The 12,330-nt window shown below is 33.3% G+C and overlaps 1 non-coding gene across 1 annotated transcript; it reads right to left on the bottom strand.

Annotated features, from left to right (window-relative positions):
• Positions 1–11,803: 11,803 nt before the first annotated feature.
• TRNAA-UGC (transfer RNA alanine (anticodon UGC)) lies at positions 11,804–11,876 on the bottom strand. The gene has a single exon. It is a non-coding gene; the product is annotated as a tRNA-Ala (tRNA).
• Positions 11,877–12,330: the final 454 nt, after the last annotated feature.

A 12,330-nucleotide genomic window follows, 5' to 3' on the forward strand; every position in this document is an offset into this window, starting at 1 on the left:
TAACCACACTGATCTCCCTTTATGGACCCCTTGCACTTTCTCCTTCATCTGCCCAGATAGCTCTAATCCTGGCTCACAATCCTGGCTCCTTTGATGATTATGTCTTGGCTTATATACTACTTCTGAAAAGTGGATTTATGAGATTAATGTCTAACTCTAAATGGAAGCTGAAGAAGAAAAGACTAGTGTCTAGGAAGGAAAATGTACATAAGTTCAGTGGAAGCTCCCCCTCCCCTACTGAGGTTGAGAGGGAAAGTGGTTGTCCAATTTCTGTTGGAGGAAGAAGTGTTTCTTCCCTACTCTTCAAGTTTACTTCAGTGGAAGTTCCTCTAACCTGCCCGTCCTCATTCCCAGTCCCTTCACCCAAACAGTCACCAAGGGACAAGGAGCAACTCAATCTGATACACTGGGCATGTGTATTCCCGCCCCTTCTGCTCCTCACAAGAAGAACTACTCTGCTGGATCCTCCTCCCTACACATTTTATAGAGATTGCCTCTATGCTTGCACTGAGTAGGTAACTCTGGCTATATCCCACTGAGCTGCAGATATAAGACATATCACAATATCTACTTCATCTGTTTAAAAAAAAAGTTCTATTTTGGTATATATTTGCCTTATGTCACTATATATATATATATATATCTGCTTCAGTACTCAGGTAGAGACAAGGAATGGCATCTGTCAGACGCTTTTAACTCCAAAAGAAGCATGTAGTCTTCCAGCATGGATAACTAAAATGAACTACAGCTGGCTGTGAGCTGCAGTCTGAAATGAAGCCTTGGTCTGAGCTGGAACTAAGTTCTCCAAGAAAAGGTCTTCTGCTTCCTGGTTAGAAGAAAAATTAATAATTGCCACTTAATTAAGAGAGTTTTATATATGACTCTAACTCATAGACTGTAGGAAGGCTCAATAATTATCTGTTGAAGTAGTGAACAGGTGGCATGAGATGCACATGATTCAACACCAGAGGGATACTGCCTATTTGTCCCTAAAGATAGAAGCACAGCAGTAAAGAAAGCATCCGTATCCACATACAAGAACAGCCAAGGTGAAGAGGGTGCGAGACAAATAACAACTGTGCTAGCAGATGAAATTTTGACAATTATGGCAGATGGACTGTTTCAGAAAGAGAAACAGCACATATATCAAGGTAATTTAGAGGATGTACACAGCAAGCCAGCAGTGAAGAGGTATATGAGAATATGGGAAAAAAGGCAATTTGAGAGAAATCAACAAGAAATAAAGATTTATTATTAGTAACAACATCCTCCAAACCTGGAAAATACTTCTCCCAAGAGCTTCCTTTTAAGTCACTCCATCTGTTGGATTATACTTTACTGTCTTTTTTTCCCCTGGCTTCCTTGAGTTTGAAAGTAAAAATCAGCTAGTAGCCTAAGAAATATTTTCTTGAAATTTTATTTGAACTCCACAAAATAGTGAGTCTAATAAAGAAGAAAAGTAAAAGGTCTGAGAGTGGATTGTTCACATTTTTACTGAAGTATTTAGCTAGTTTGTTGTATTAAACAATGATTCCATAAAAGTGGCAAATTCTTAGTTTGTTAGTTTCCATGAGACATTTCAAAAGTCCCATGGCTCTTTCCTGAGCAAAAACTCTAGCATCTTGGGAACAACTCCCAATTCACAGCTGTTTAGCATCCCATTATCATGGTTTGTTGTCACAGTAGCCTGGATTGTCTCTTTGAAGATCAATTTCCTAGTGAGCAATCAGATCAAGAGTAGTCAATCTAATTCCATCACTTTAGTGACCGAGATAACTGGAATAGGGCTGGTAATTTTGGTGATTAAAATGACAAATACAAATCAATTGTGCAAAATTGACATAGCTCAGTGCTTGGCTGTGATGTCAACACACATACACAAAAGTCCCTCTGAGCCTGACCAAAGTACTTTGTGGATACAGTCCATAAATGTCCCTCTCTTGCCATTGCATTTCATGCCAAGGGTCTATCATTTTTGACAGTTCTATCATAATAATGAATTGTACTTTCCATATTCCTTGCATAGCTATATGTTAGTGAAAAAATAAATCAAATTGCACCTTACCTCAATCATATAGAATTTAGAGGTAGAGTTCTGACAATACGATTAAAGTAATCACAATTGCTTATCACTCTGGTGGGAAAAGGTTCCTTTGTTTTCAAAACAAACATAATTCCTTATAATTTGTAATTTTGGAGGACATTTTAGAAAAAGGAAATCTGGAACACCTGTTGTCAAGGCTCAGGAAAACTGCCAACAGCATTTAAAATGGTGCCTTTACCTGTTTCACACAACAGCTGAGACTCACCATCTGGACAAGGCTGAAATTTCCATGAGTTCAGCCAAATTGTCAGAATAGCTTCCTTTTGCCAGTCTTCCAAGCAACGGCTGCTTGGGAAAACTAAAAATACATTTGACATCAGAAAGGCGTCTCCAAATGCATGAAGCTCAAGTGCCACAAAGCGATGGAATGAATATTAAGTTTACACACCATATAGTCATTTCTAGTGTATTAGAATTGGGGATTAAGCCAACAGAGCATGTTTGTTTAGAATTGCGATAATTGCTGGGTCCAGAGCAGTATAAAATCATTCCTCAAAGTGGAACATTGCATTTTCCTAATGGACAACTAAATAAACGTGTTGTGAATGTTTCAACAAATCAGACAACACTATAGAGCAAAAACCGCATATACTCTCAAGATCATAAACTTTTCCTATGAAGCACTTAAGACAATGCCAAGGAAATTTAACTGCACTAAAACCATTTTATCTTCAGAGACTGTCAAGATTTTAATTTCAGAATTATTGATTAAAATTTTTTGAAAATCAGAAAATTACTGACCTATAAAATGAGCAACACTTTTTAATGAGGTGTAATTTACAACAGTGAAATGCACAGATCTTAAGTGTAACATCTTGATGCAATTTACAAGCACACATCCATGTACCCCACATAGATACCAAGAAAAAAAAAGTATTTCCATCAACCCAAGAAATTCCCTCCCCAGTCAACCTCCACTCCACCTGTATGAACTACTACTATTCTAATTTACACCAGACTTACCTGTTACAAAATTTCATATAAATGGAATCATACAATTTATACTTTTTTGGTACCTTGCTTATTGTTTTTAAGTTGTATTGATGTCACTGTGTGTTTAAGTACTATTTCATTGTATAAATATACCACATTTAGTTTATATATTTTTCTGATTGAAAAGCATTTAGGTTGCATCCAGGTTTGGTCTACTTTCAATAAGACTGCTATAAACATTACTGTTATGTCCTTTGGTGAATATATGTTTGGAGTTTTCTTGGGTAAATAACTAGTATGGAATTTCTGGGTAATAGCAGAAGTATATGTTTAACTTTATAAGAAAATGCCAAACTTTTTATCAAAATGGCTGTACCATTTTACACTTCCACCAGCAGTGTATGATTCCTGGTTCTTTTTCATTCTTATCAGTACTGAATGGTGTCAATCTTTTTTATTTTAACCACCAATATAGTATGTCATGTGGCTTTAGTTTGCATTTCCTAAATCACTATTATTGGTGAGCACTTATGCTTATTTGCTCCACGTACAGCTTCCTTCCTGAAATGTCTTTTTAAGTCTTTGGTCTTTTTTTATATGAGGTTGTTTGTAGGAGTGGTTTATATTTTTCTGAAAACAAATCCTTTGTCATTTATAGGCATTACAAATATCTTATTTCAGTCAATTGCTTATTTAGTTTTAGTGATACTTTTGTTGAGGTTTGATGAAATGTAATTTATAATTTTTTTTATTGTTTGTGATTTTGATTCCTAAAAAATATTTGCCTACCTCAAGGTCAGGAAGGCATTTTTCCCATTTTTTCCTTACAAGCTTTGTAATTAGAGCTTTTATGCTTAGTTGTATGATTTATTTTGAATTAATTTTTGTATATGATGTGATGGAGGGTTTAAGGTTTTTTTTTTCTTTTCTTTCTTACATGTTTAATAGAATTCACCAGGGAATCCATCTGGGCCTGAAGGTTTCTTTTTGGGAAGTTTTTAATCATGTATATGATTACTTTTACAAATATGAAGCTATTCTAATTTTTATTTATTCTGTATCAATTTTGTACTTGTTCATTTCATCTGAATTGTCACATTTATTGCCATAAACTTTTCATAATAATCTATATTAAGTATTTTATAAATTTTGGGTCACAGTTTTGCTGCCTTTTTAATTTCTGATGTTTATCTTTGGGGTATTCTTTTTTCTTGATCATTTTAGTCAGGAGTGACAATTTTATTGATGTTTTCAAAAAATTCAGATTTCATTGATTTTCTCTATTGTTTTCTAGTTCATTGATCTCTACTTTTTATTATTTTCTTCATTTTACTAAATTACTTTTTAATTTGTTCTTCTTTCTCTAACTTAAGGTAGAAACTTAGACCATTGACTTAAAAAACTTTGTTGGTTTATAATACAACATTTAGAGATATAAATTTCCTCATAAGCTCTTTTTAATCTATATCTCAACAAATTTTGACAGGTTTCCATTATCATTTAGTCCAAAATATTTTCACTTTCACTTGTGATAGATATCATGTTTGATCCATTGGTTATTTAGAAGTATATATTTTTTTTATTTCCAAACATTTGAGACTTCCCATAGCTTTTTGTTATTGATTTTTAATTTAATTCAATTGTGGTCATAGAACATACTCTTTAATATTACAGTCTTCTGAAATTTAAGACAGTTTATGACCCAGCATAGGGTCCATCAAGGTGAATGTTCCATGTACACTTGAAAAAAAGTGAATTCTGCAGTTCTAAAGTGGATTGTTTTATTTCAGATCTTCTATACACTTACTATTTTTATTTTCTTTTTTTGGCTATATTTTTTTCTTTCAAATACTAACAGAAGGACATTAAAATCTCCATAAATGGCTCTGGGTTTGTCTTTTACTCATTTAAATTCTGTCATTTACTGCTTCATTATTTTAAAGGCATATTATTAAACACATACATCTTTAAGATTGTTAAGTCTCTTGATGCATTTATTCATTCATTGTAATGTATATAATAGCCCTCTTTATCTCTGATAATATAATTTATATTGAAGTATATTTTGATATTATTTACATGGCCACTCTAGTTTTCTTATGATTAATGTTTGTCTACCTTTTTAAATTCATTTTAACTCTTAACCTATTAGTGACATTTTATTAAAATATATCTCTTGTAAGAAGTATGTCATTCTTTCTTGCTTTTAATCAAACCCAACATTGTATATCTTTAAACCAAAGATTTACTCAATTTATCTTTACTGTAATTGATTTGAGTGCATTTAGTTCTACTATCTTGCTGTTTTCTTTTAATCTGTCCAATATATTCTTTTTTATCTTCTTTCCCTGTCTTCTTTGCATCAATTAAATATTCAAATATTTTTTACCATAGCATATGAGGGATCCCCTGCCCTAAATAGTACAAGATGGCAAAACATATTAAACCTAAATACTGGACATATAAGACTGGCAAGAAATTTTTAGTTACATATACCCATAGCCTCAGGAGAGGTGAACACTGCAAGCCATGCAGGGCTGCAAGGGATTGCACTCAGGAGCAGAGTGAACCAGCACAGGCCATGGCTTTGCGGTGACAAGAGTGTGGATGACACTTGGCTCCTGCAGGAGAATGTGATTGGCTTGGTTGAATAATTCTGTGGGCTGGCAGAAACTTATTAGGTTAAGACTTGGTAGGGTGTAAGTGGTCCAGCTGATAGGGAAACCAGCCAGGCGGGGAGACTTTTCTACTGGGTGCGAGAGTAGGGGACCTTAAAGCTAGGCCTTTGGAGCCTTGTGAGTCTCAAAGATGTCAAGGATGTCTATCATGAATAAACATATACCACTTTACATAAAGTTTAATAACCTTACAATGGCACAATTCTATTTACCACTCTTATATTTTGTGCTAATTTAAGCATTCATTTTATGTCTGCATATGTTATGGACTTCACAATACACTATTATTAATTTACTTTAAAACATTTTGTAAAAGTTTTTAAAAACAAGAAAAATACCTTATTTTACTACACATTTATAATTTCTGATGCTGTATTTTCCCTTGCGTAGACCTCAATATTCATATAGTGTCATCTTTCTTTGGCTTGAAGAACCTCCTTTACTACTTCTTACATGGTTAGTCTGCTGCAGACACATTCTTCAGTTTTTGTTTTCCTAAAATGTCATTATTTCACCGTAATTTCTGAAGAATAGTTTAGCTGAATATAGAATTCTAGGTTGGCAGTTTCCTTTTTTTTTTCCTTTCTTCACTTTAATGATGCACTTCCATTGCCATCTGGATTACAGTATTCTTAACAAGAAATCAGCTTCTATTCTTACCTGTGTTCCTGTCAATGTTATGTGTTTATTTTTCCTCTGCTACTTGTAAGATTTTTTCCTTCTCTTTGTTTTTCAGGTGTTTGTGTGTGATATGCCTATTAATTATTTTTGTTGTTTTTATTCTCCTATAGGTTCACTGAGCTTCTTGGATCTAGGGGGTTATTTTTCATCAAATTTGAAAAATTTCTGTCACATTTTCAATGAATTTTCTTAACACAGTATCTATCGCCTCTCCTTCTGGGTCTCTAATTACATATGTATTTGATTGATTGATATTTTTCCACAGGTCTCTGACAGTTTGTTGTTTTTCAGCCTTTTATCTCTGTGATTTAGTTTGCATGGTCTCTTCTTACTTGTCCACAAGTTTATAATCTTTTCTTCTGCACCACCAGTTTTTAAATCCTAGGCACTGATTATTTTCAGATATCTTAATTCTCATTTCTAGAATTTCATTTGGATCTTTCCTATAGTTTCTATTTCTCTATTAATATTCTCCATCTTTCTTTTTCCTTAAGTTTTATCTTTTTCACAAATCCTTAAACATATTTATAATTACTGTTTTAAAGATTTAATCTGCTAATTTAGTAATTTCTGTATTCTTTGAATCTGTATTATTGACTGTTTTCCTGTTAAAAGCTCATGTTTTTCTGCTTCATTTTTGATTGGATGTTGAACATTATGGATACTACATGATGACTGTGAATAGTGTTGCATCTTATTTTGGCAGGAAGCTAATTTAATAGCAGGTTAACTTGTCCTTTTGAGGCTTTTTAAAAAGATTTTTAAAGTGTGAATCTAAAAAGAAGCCCATATTCTAAGGCTAGAGTACTTTTCTCCTCAGGCATGGCTTTTCTGCTATCTCAACTGAATGCTCTGAGAGTTTAGTGGTCTCCCCACTCCAATTATTTTGGAATTCCTACATCTCCCCTAAATTTATGACCAATGGAATTTCCACTTGGTTTGCAGTTTCCCAATTCTCTGCTGTTCTCACCCTATGAATGCATAGCTTGAACAGTTGGCCTTCTCTCTGATCCCTGTCCTGAAAATTACAGCCCCCCTCTGCAGCCTCAAACTTTAATCATCCCCTCCTGAGTGAGACTGCCATACACTGGGCTCCACTTCCTTGTGCCATTGTCCAGAAAGTGCTTCTAGGGCGAGAATCATGTATATCTTTGTTCTCTCAGGGATTATATCCTGCACTGACTTCTGTTCCATAGCCAACAGTTAGTTTGCATGTTTTGTCTGTAGAGTGTTACTTCATGATTAAAGCAAGCAGAAGTTGTGAGCAGCAATTTTCATTTTTTACTTGTTAGCACTGAAATTACAACCAGTTGATGGTTTTATAGTGCCTGAAGCTTATAAAGTTTAGAGATTGATCTTTTTAAGATAAATATAAAATTTTGAACACAAGATTAGGCATGGATAGGAATATTTATCTAAAGAAATTATTGCAAATCACAATTTTTAAAAATTGGCAAGTAACATAAGTATCACACACAAGAAAACAGAAAATAATCTATTGATTGAATTAATTATCTACCAATAATATTTTTTATCCTAACATGTTGGACACTTTTAAGATTATCTCTTTGTAAGTCAATAATTTTGTTATAATTTGCTTTAGAGAGAACACCATGGTTGAATGAATTTTGTTTTTTATTATTAATAATTTAAAATAGTTTAGTTTTACAACTTATAACTGATACTTTTAAGAATTTTTAGATTGTAGTCACATTTGAGAAAAAATCATAAACATTTTAATATATGAAGTACACTATTTCTTAGCATTTAAAATTTTCTTATGTAGTGAATAATGCAATCAAAATAGAAAGATATTCACATTTTCTAATGTTTTTTTCTAATGTATGTGATTCATTGCCTATGGTTAAATGCATAAAAAAATAATAAAAGAGCCTATCATTACGGTTTTTCAAAACTTCTCTCTCCTGTTATCAGATTGCTACCTTTGATATCATGAGAAGTTTTTACAATTTATTCTTGATCTCAAAATAATTTCTAACAATGACATCCCTTGATTTTATAATTTTTTTAGCTTTGACTTATTTTTACTTGATTTCCTTGAAATTCTTTACTGAATAAATGTAAATACACAGAAGAAGATATCTTTCATACACACCCAAATCAGAAGCCTATAATTTCTCATTTTTTTCCTAAAATGTTTTAAAAATGTCTGTGTAAGTTGTAATTTAAAATGAACTACTGAGCTTTGGTAAATTTTTGATTAAATTGTTTGCATTTTATTTATGCATAGGCTTCCTTCCCATGTATTTGAAAATATATTTTAGATTCTTTAAAATGTTGTTGTAGCAATGTTCCAGGACTTGCGTTATTTTACAATAGGCAGATCATCTCATTACAGTTATATTAAAAGGAGTTGTCATGTATAAACAATACTTCAAATGAAAAAAGAAAACCTATTACTATTATAAAATATTCAAAATTGGCAGTAGCCTCAGGGACCGTAAATGCAGCTTTTTTCTTTGATGAGAATGAGGAAATAAGAGCACGTTATACATACGCTGCCTACTTGTTAATGTTCATAAAGAGGGCATGCAGCCCTTTATCATCACCTTTCAGTCATATGACAGACCACAAATGTTGCTAAAGGACATTTTACAGTCATCCCAAAGAGATTTATTTGGTGAAAAAAATCACTGATAGATAATTTTCAGTTGGCAAGAAAGTTCAAAATTGCTCAGAGGGTTTCACATTATAATAGTAGTGCACAGTAATTATCAACTAATTAGTGTTTGTCACATCCAACATAGAAACTAGAATAATACTGTTTAGTGTCTGCTTTATCTGTTAGATTTATTGGTTCATTTTATCCATGCTTTCCAATTATTTTGTTTAATTCCTTACAAACCCTTTGGGATAAATAAATCATTTTGTTTCACTTTGGAATTTTTTAAAAAGTGCTTCTGCAAAATATTGATCAATTTCAACCATTATCATATTTCCATTACTTGAGCCCCTCTGCATCTTTCCTTATGAAGAGTAAATCTCATTTACTTGAAAACATAATAGATACAACTACTCCTTTTAGCACTTCAGAATAGAACTATATGGGGACTTCCCTGGTGGTCCAATGGGTAAGACTCCATGCTCCCAATGCAGGGGGCCTGGGTTCGATCCCTGGTTGGGGAGCTATATCCTGCATGCATGCCACAACTGAGTCCACATGCCAACTAAGAAGCTTGCATGGAGCCAACTAAAGGGCCTGCAAGCCACAATTAAGACCCGGCTCAACCTAAATAAATAAAATAAATATTTTTTAAAAAATAGAACTGAATGTTCTGTCTTGCATGTTCAAGATACCAGTCTAGTGAATCTTCAATTGATTTTCAAAATCCAAGTAAATACAGTTTTCTCTGACCACTGTCTTCATGACTTTTAAGGGCTATAAAAGTATTCATCTAGTCTGAAGAGCAATCTAATGTTTACATTGTCTGTCTTGTTTATAAACAGCTGATAAACAAAAATATAAGCAAGTTTTAGAGTTGGAATAGACTACCAAATATCTGGTAAGAGTCTGACATATTTCCATATTTTTCCAAACAATCTGTTTGAGAATAAACTTTTTTTGCCATTATATATTCTTTGATTCTCTATAAATATTTTTAAGACCATGATTGTGAATGAACAAGCCATTATCAATGATATGATATCAGTGATATTGGTCTATAATTTTCTTTTTTGTTATATCTTTTTCTGGTTTTGGTATCAGAGTGATGGTGGCTTTGTAGAATGAATTCGGGAGTGTTCCTCCCTCTGCAATTTTTTGGAAGAGTTTGAGGAGGATTGATGTTAGCTCTTCTCTAAATATTTGATAGAATTTGCCTGTGAAGCCATCTGGTCCTGGGCTTTTGTTTGTTGGAAGATATTTAATTACAGTTTCAATTTCATTACTTGTGATAGGTCTGTTTATATTTTCTAATTCTTCCTGGTTCTGTCTGGAAGAATTGTACCCTTCCAAGAATTTGTCCGTTTCTTCCAGATTGTCCATTTTATTGGCATATCATTTTCTGTAGTAGTCTCTTATAATCCTTTGTATTTCTGCTGTGTCAATTGTGATTTCTCCTTTTTCATTTCTAATTTTGTTGATTTGCGTCCTCTCCCTTTTTTTCTTGATGAGTCTGGCTAAAGGTTTATCAATACTGTTTATCTTCTCAAAGAACCAGTTTTTAGTTTTATTGATCTTTGCTTTTGTTTTCTTCATCTCTATTTCATTTATTTCTGCTCTGATCTTTGTGATTTCTTTCCTTCTAGTGACTTTGGGTTTTCTTTGTTCTTCTTTCTCTAGTTGTTTTAAGTGTATGGTTAGATTGCCATTTGTACTGTATTTGAGATTTTTCTTGTTTCTTGAGGTGAGATTAAATTGCTATAAACTTCCCTCTTAGAACTGCTTTTTCTACCTCCCATAGGTTTTGGGTTAAAGTGTTTTCATTGTCATTTGTTTCTATATATTTGTTCATTTCTTCTTTGATTTCTTCAGTGATCTCTTGGTTATTTAGTAGTGCATTGTTTAGCCTCCATGTATTTGTGTTTTTTACAGTTTTTTTCAGAACTTATTCATCATACAGCTGGAAGTTTGTACTCTTTGACCAGCATCTCCTCTTTCCCCCACCCACTAGTAATCACCAGTCTAGTCTCTGCTTCTATGAGTCTGGCTTTTTTAGATTCCACATAAAAGTGAGATCATACAGTATTTATCTTTCTCTGTTAGGCTTATTTCACTTAGCATGATACCCACTGGTAGGCACATCCATACTGCCTCAAACAACAGTATGTCTTTGATATTCTTCTTTCTCATGGCTTTCCAGTATGTGTGTGTGTGTGTGTGTGTGTGTGTGTGTGTGTACATGTATATCACATCTTCTTTATCTATTCATCTGTTGACAGACACATAGGCTGTTTCCGTATCTTGGCTACTGTAGCTATGTTGCAATGAACATGGGAGTGCAACTATCTCTTTGAGAAAGTAATTTTATTTTCTCATGCTATCCAGAAGTATAGCTGCTAGATCATATCGTAGTTCAATTTTTACTTTTTTGGGGAACTTCCACACTGTTTTCCACAGTGGCTGAACCAATTCACATCTCCACCAAAAGTGCATGAGGGTTCTCTTTTCCACACATCCTTGCCAACACCTATGGTCTTTTTTCTTTTTGATGATAGTCATTCTAACAGGTATGAGGTGATGTCTCAAAGTGGTTTTGATTTGCATTTCCCTGATGATTAGTGATGTTGAGCACATTTTCATGTATGTATTGGTCATTTGTGTGTCCTCTTTGGAAAAATTCCAAAATTTTCCAAAAATATTTCTTTTTTGGAAATTCCTCTTCAGTTCCTCTGTCTTCTTTGCTTCTGTGTTTTTTGCCACATCATACAGCTTGTGGGATTTTAGTTCCCCGACCAGGGATTGAACCTGGGCCCTCAACAGTGCAAGTGCAGAGTCCTAACCACTGGACCGCCAGGGAATTCCCAATCTGTCCATTTTAACTGAATTTTTTGTGTGCTATTGAATTGTATGCATTCTTTACATATTTTGGATATTATCCCTTGTCAGATATATGATTTGCAAATATTTTCTTATCTCATAATTTTCTTTACCAGTTCTCTTCTCATTTTAAAATTTGCATTTTCTTACCAAGAGTGATTCTTTTCCTTATTTTCATAATTTTTGACCATCATTGGTTTTTAGTTTTCATGTTCAAGTTTTTTTGACATTTTGAACATCTTCATTTATCTTTTTTGGGGGGCAACAAAGAGATATACGTTTTTGGCATGTATGAGGATATTTTTGGTATAATCAATCATTCTTAAAGTATAAACAAAATTATTCTGAATTTAAGGCACACATAAGGATAATCTTGAAACAATTTTAAATTGCTGCCATTGTGTATTGAGCTACATAAGTGTGTAATCAACTTG

The sequence above is a fragment of the Phocoena phocoena genome, chromosome 5 (genome assembly GCF_963924675.1).
Source record: "Phocoena phocoena chromosome 5, mPhoPho1.1, whole genome shotgun sequence".
Lineage (NCBI taxonomy): Eukaryota > Metazoa > Chordata > Mammalia > Artiodactyla > Phocoenidae > Phocoena > Phocoena phocoena.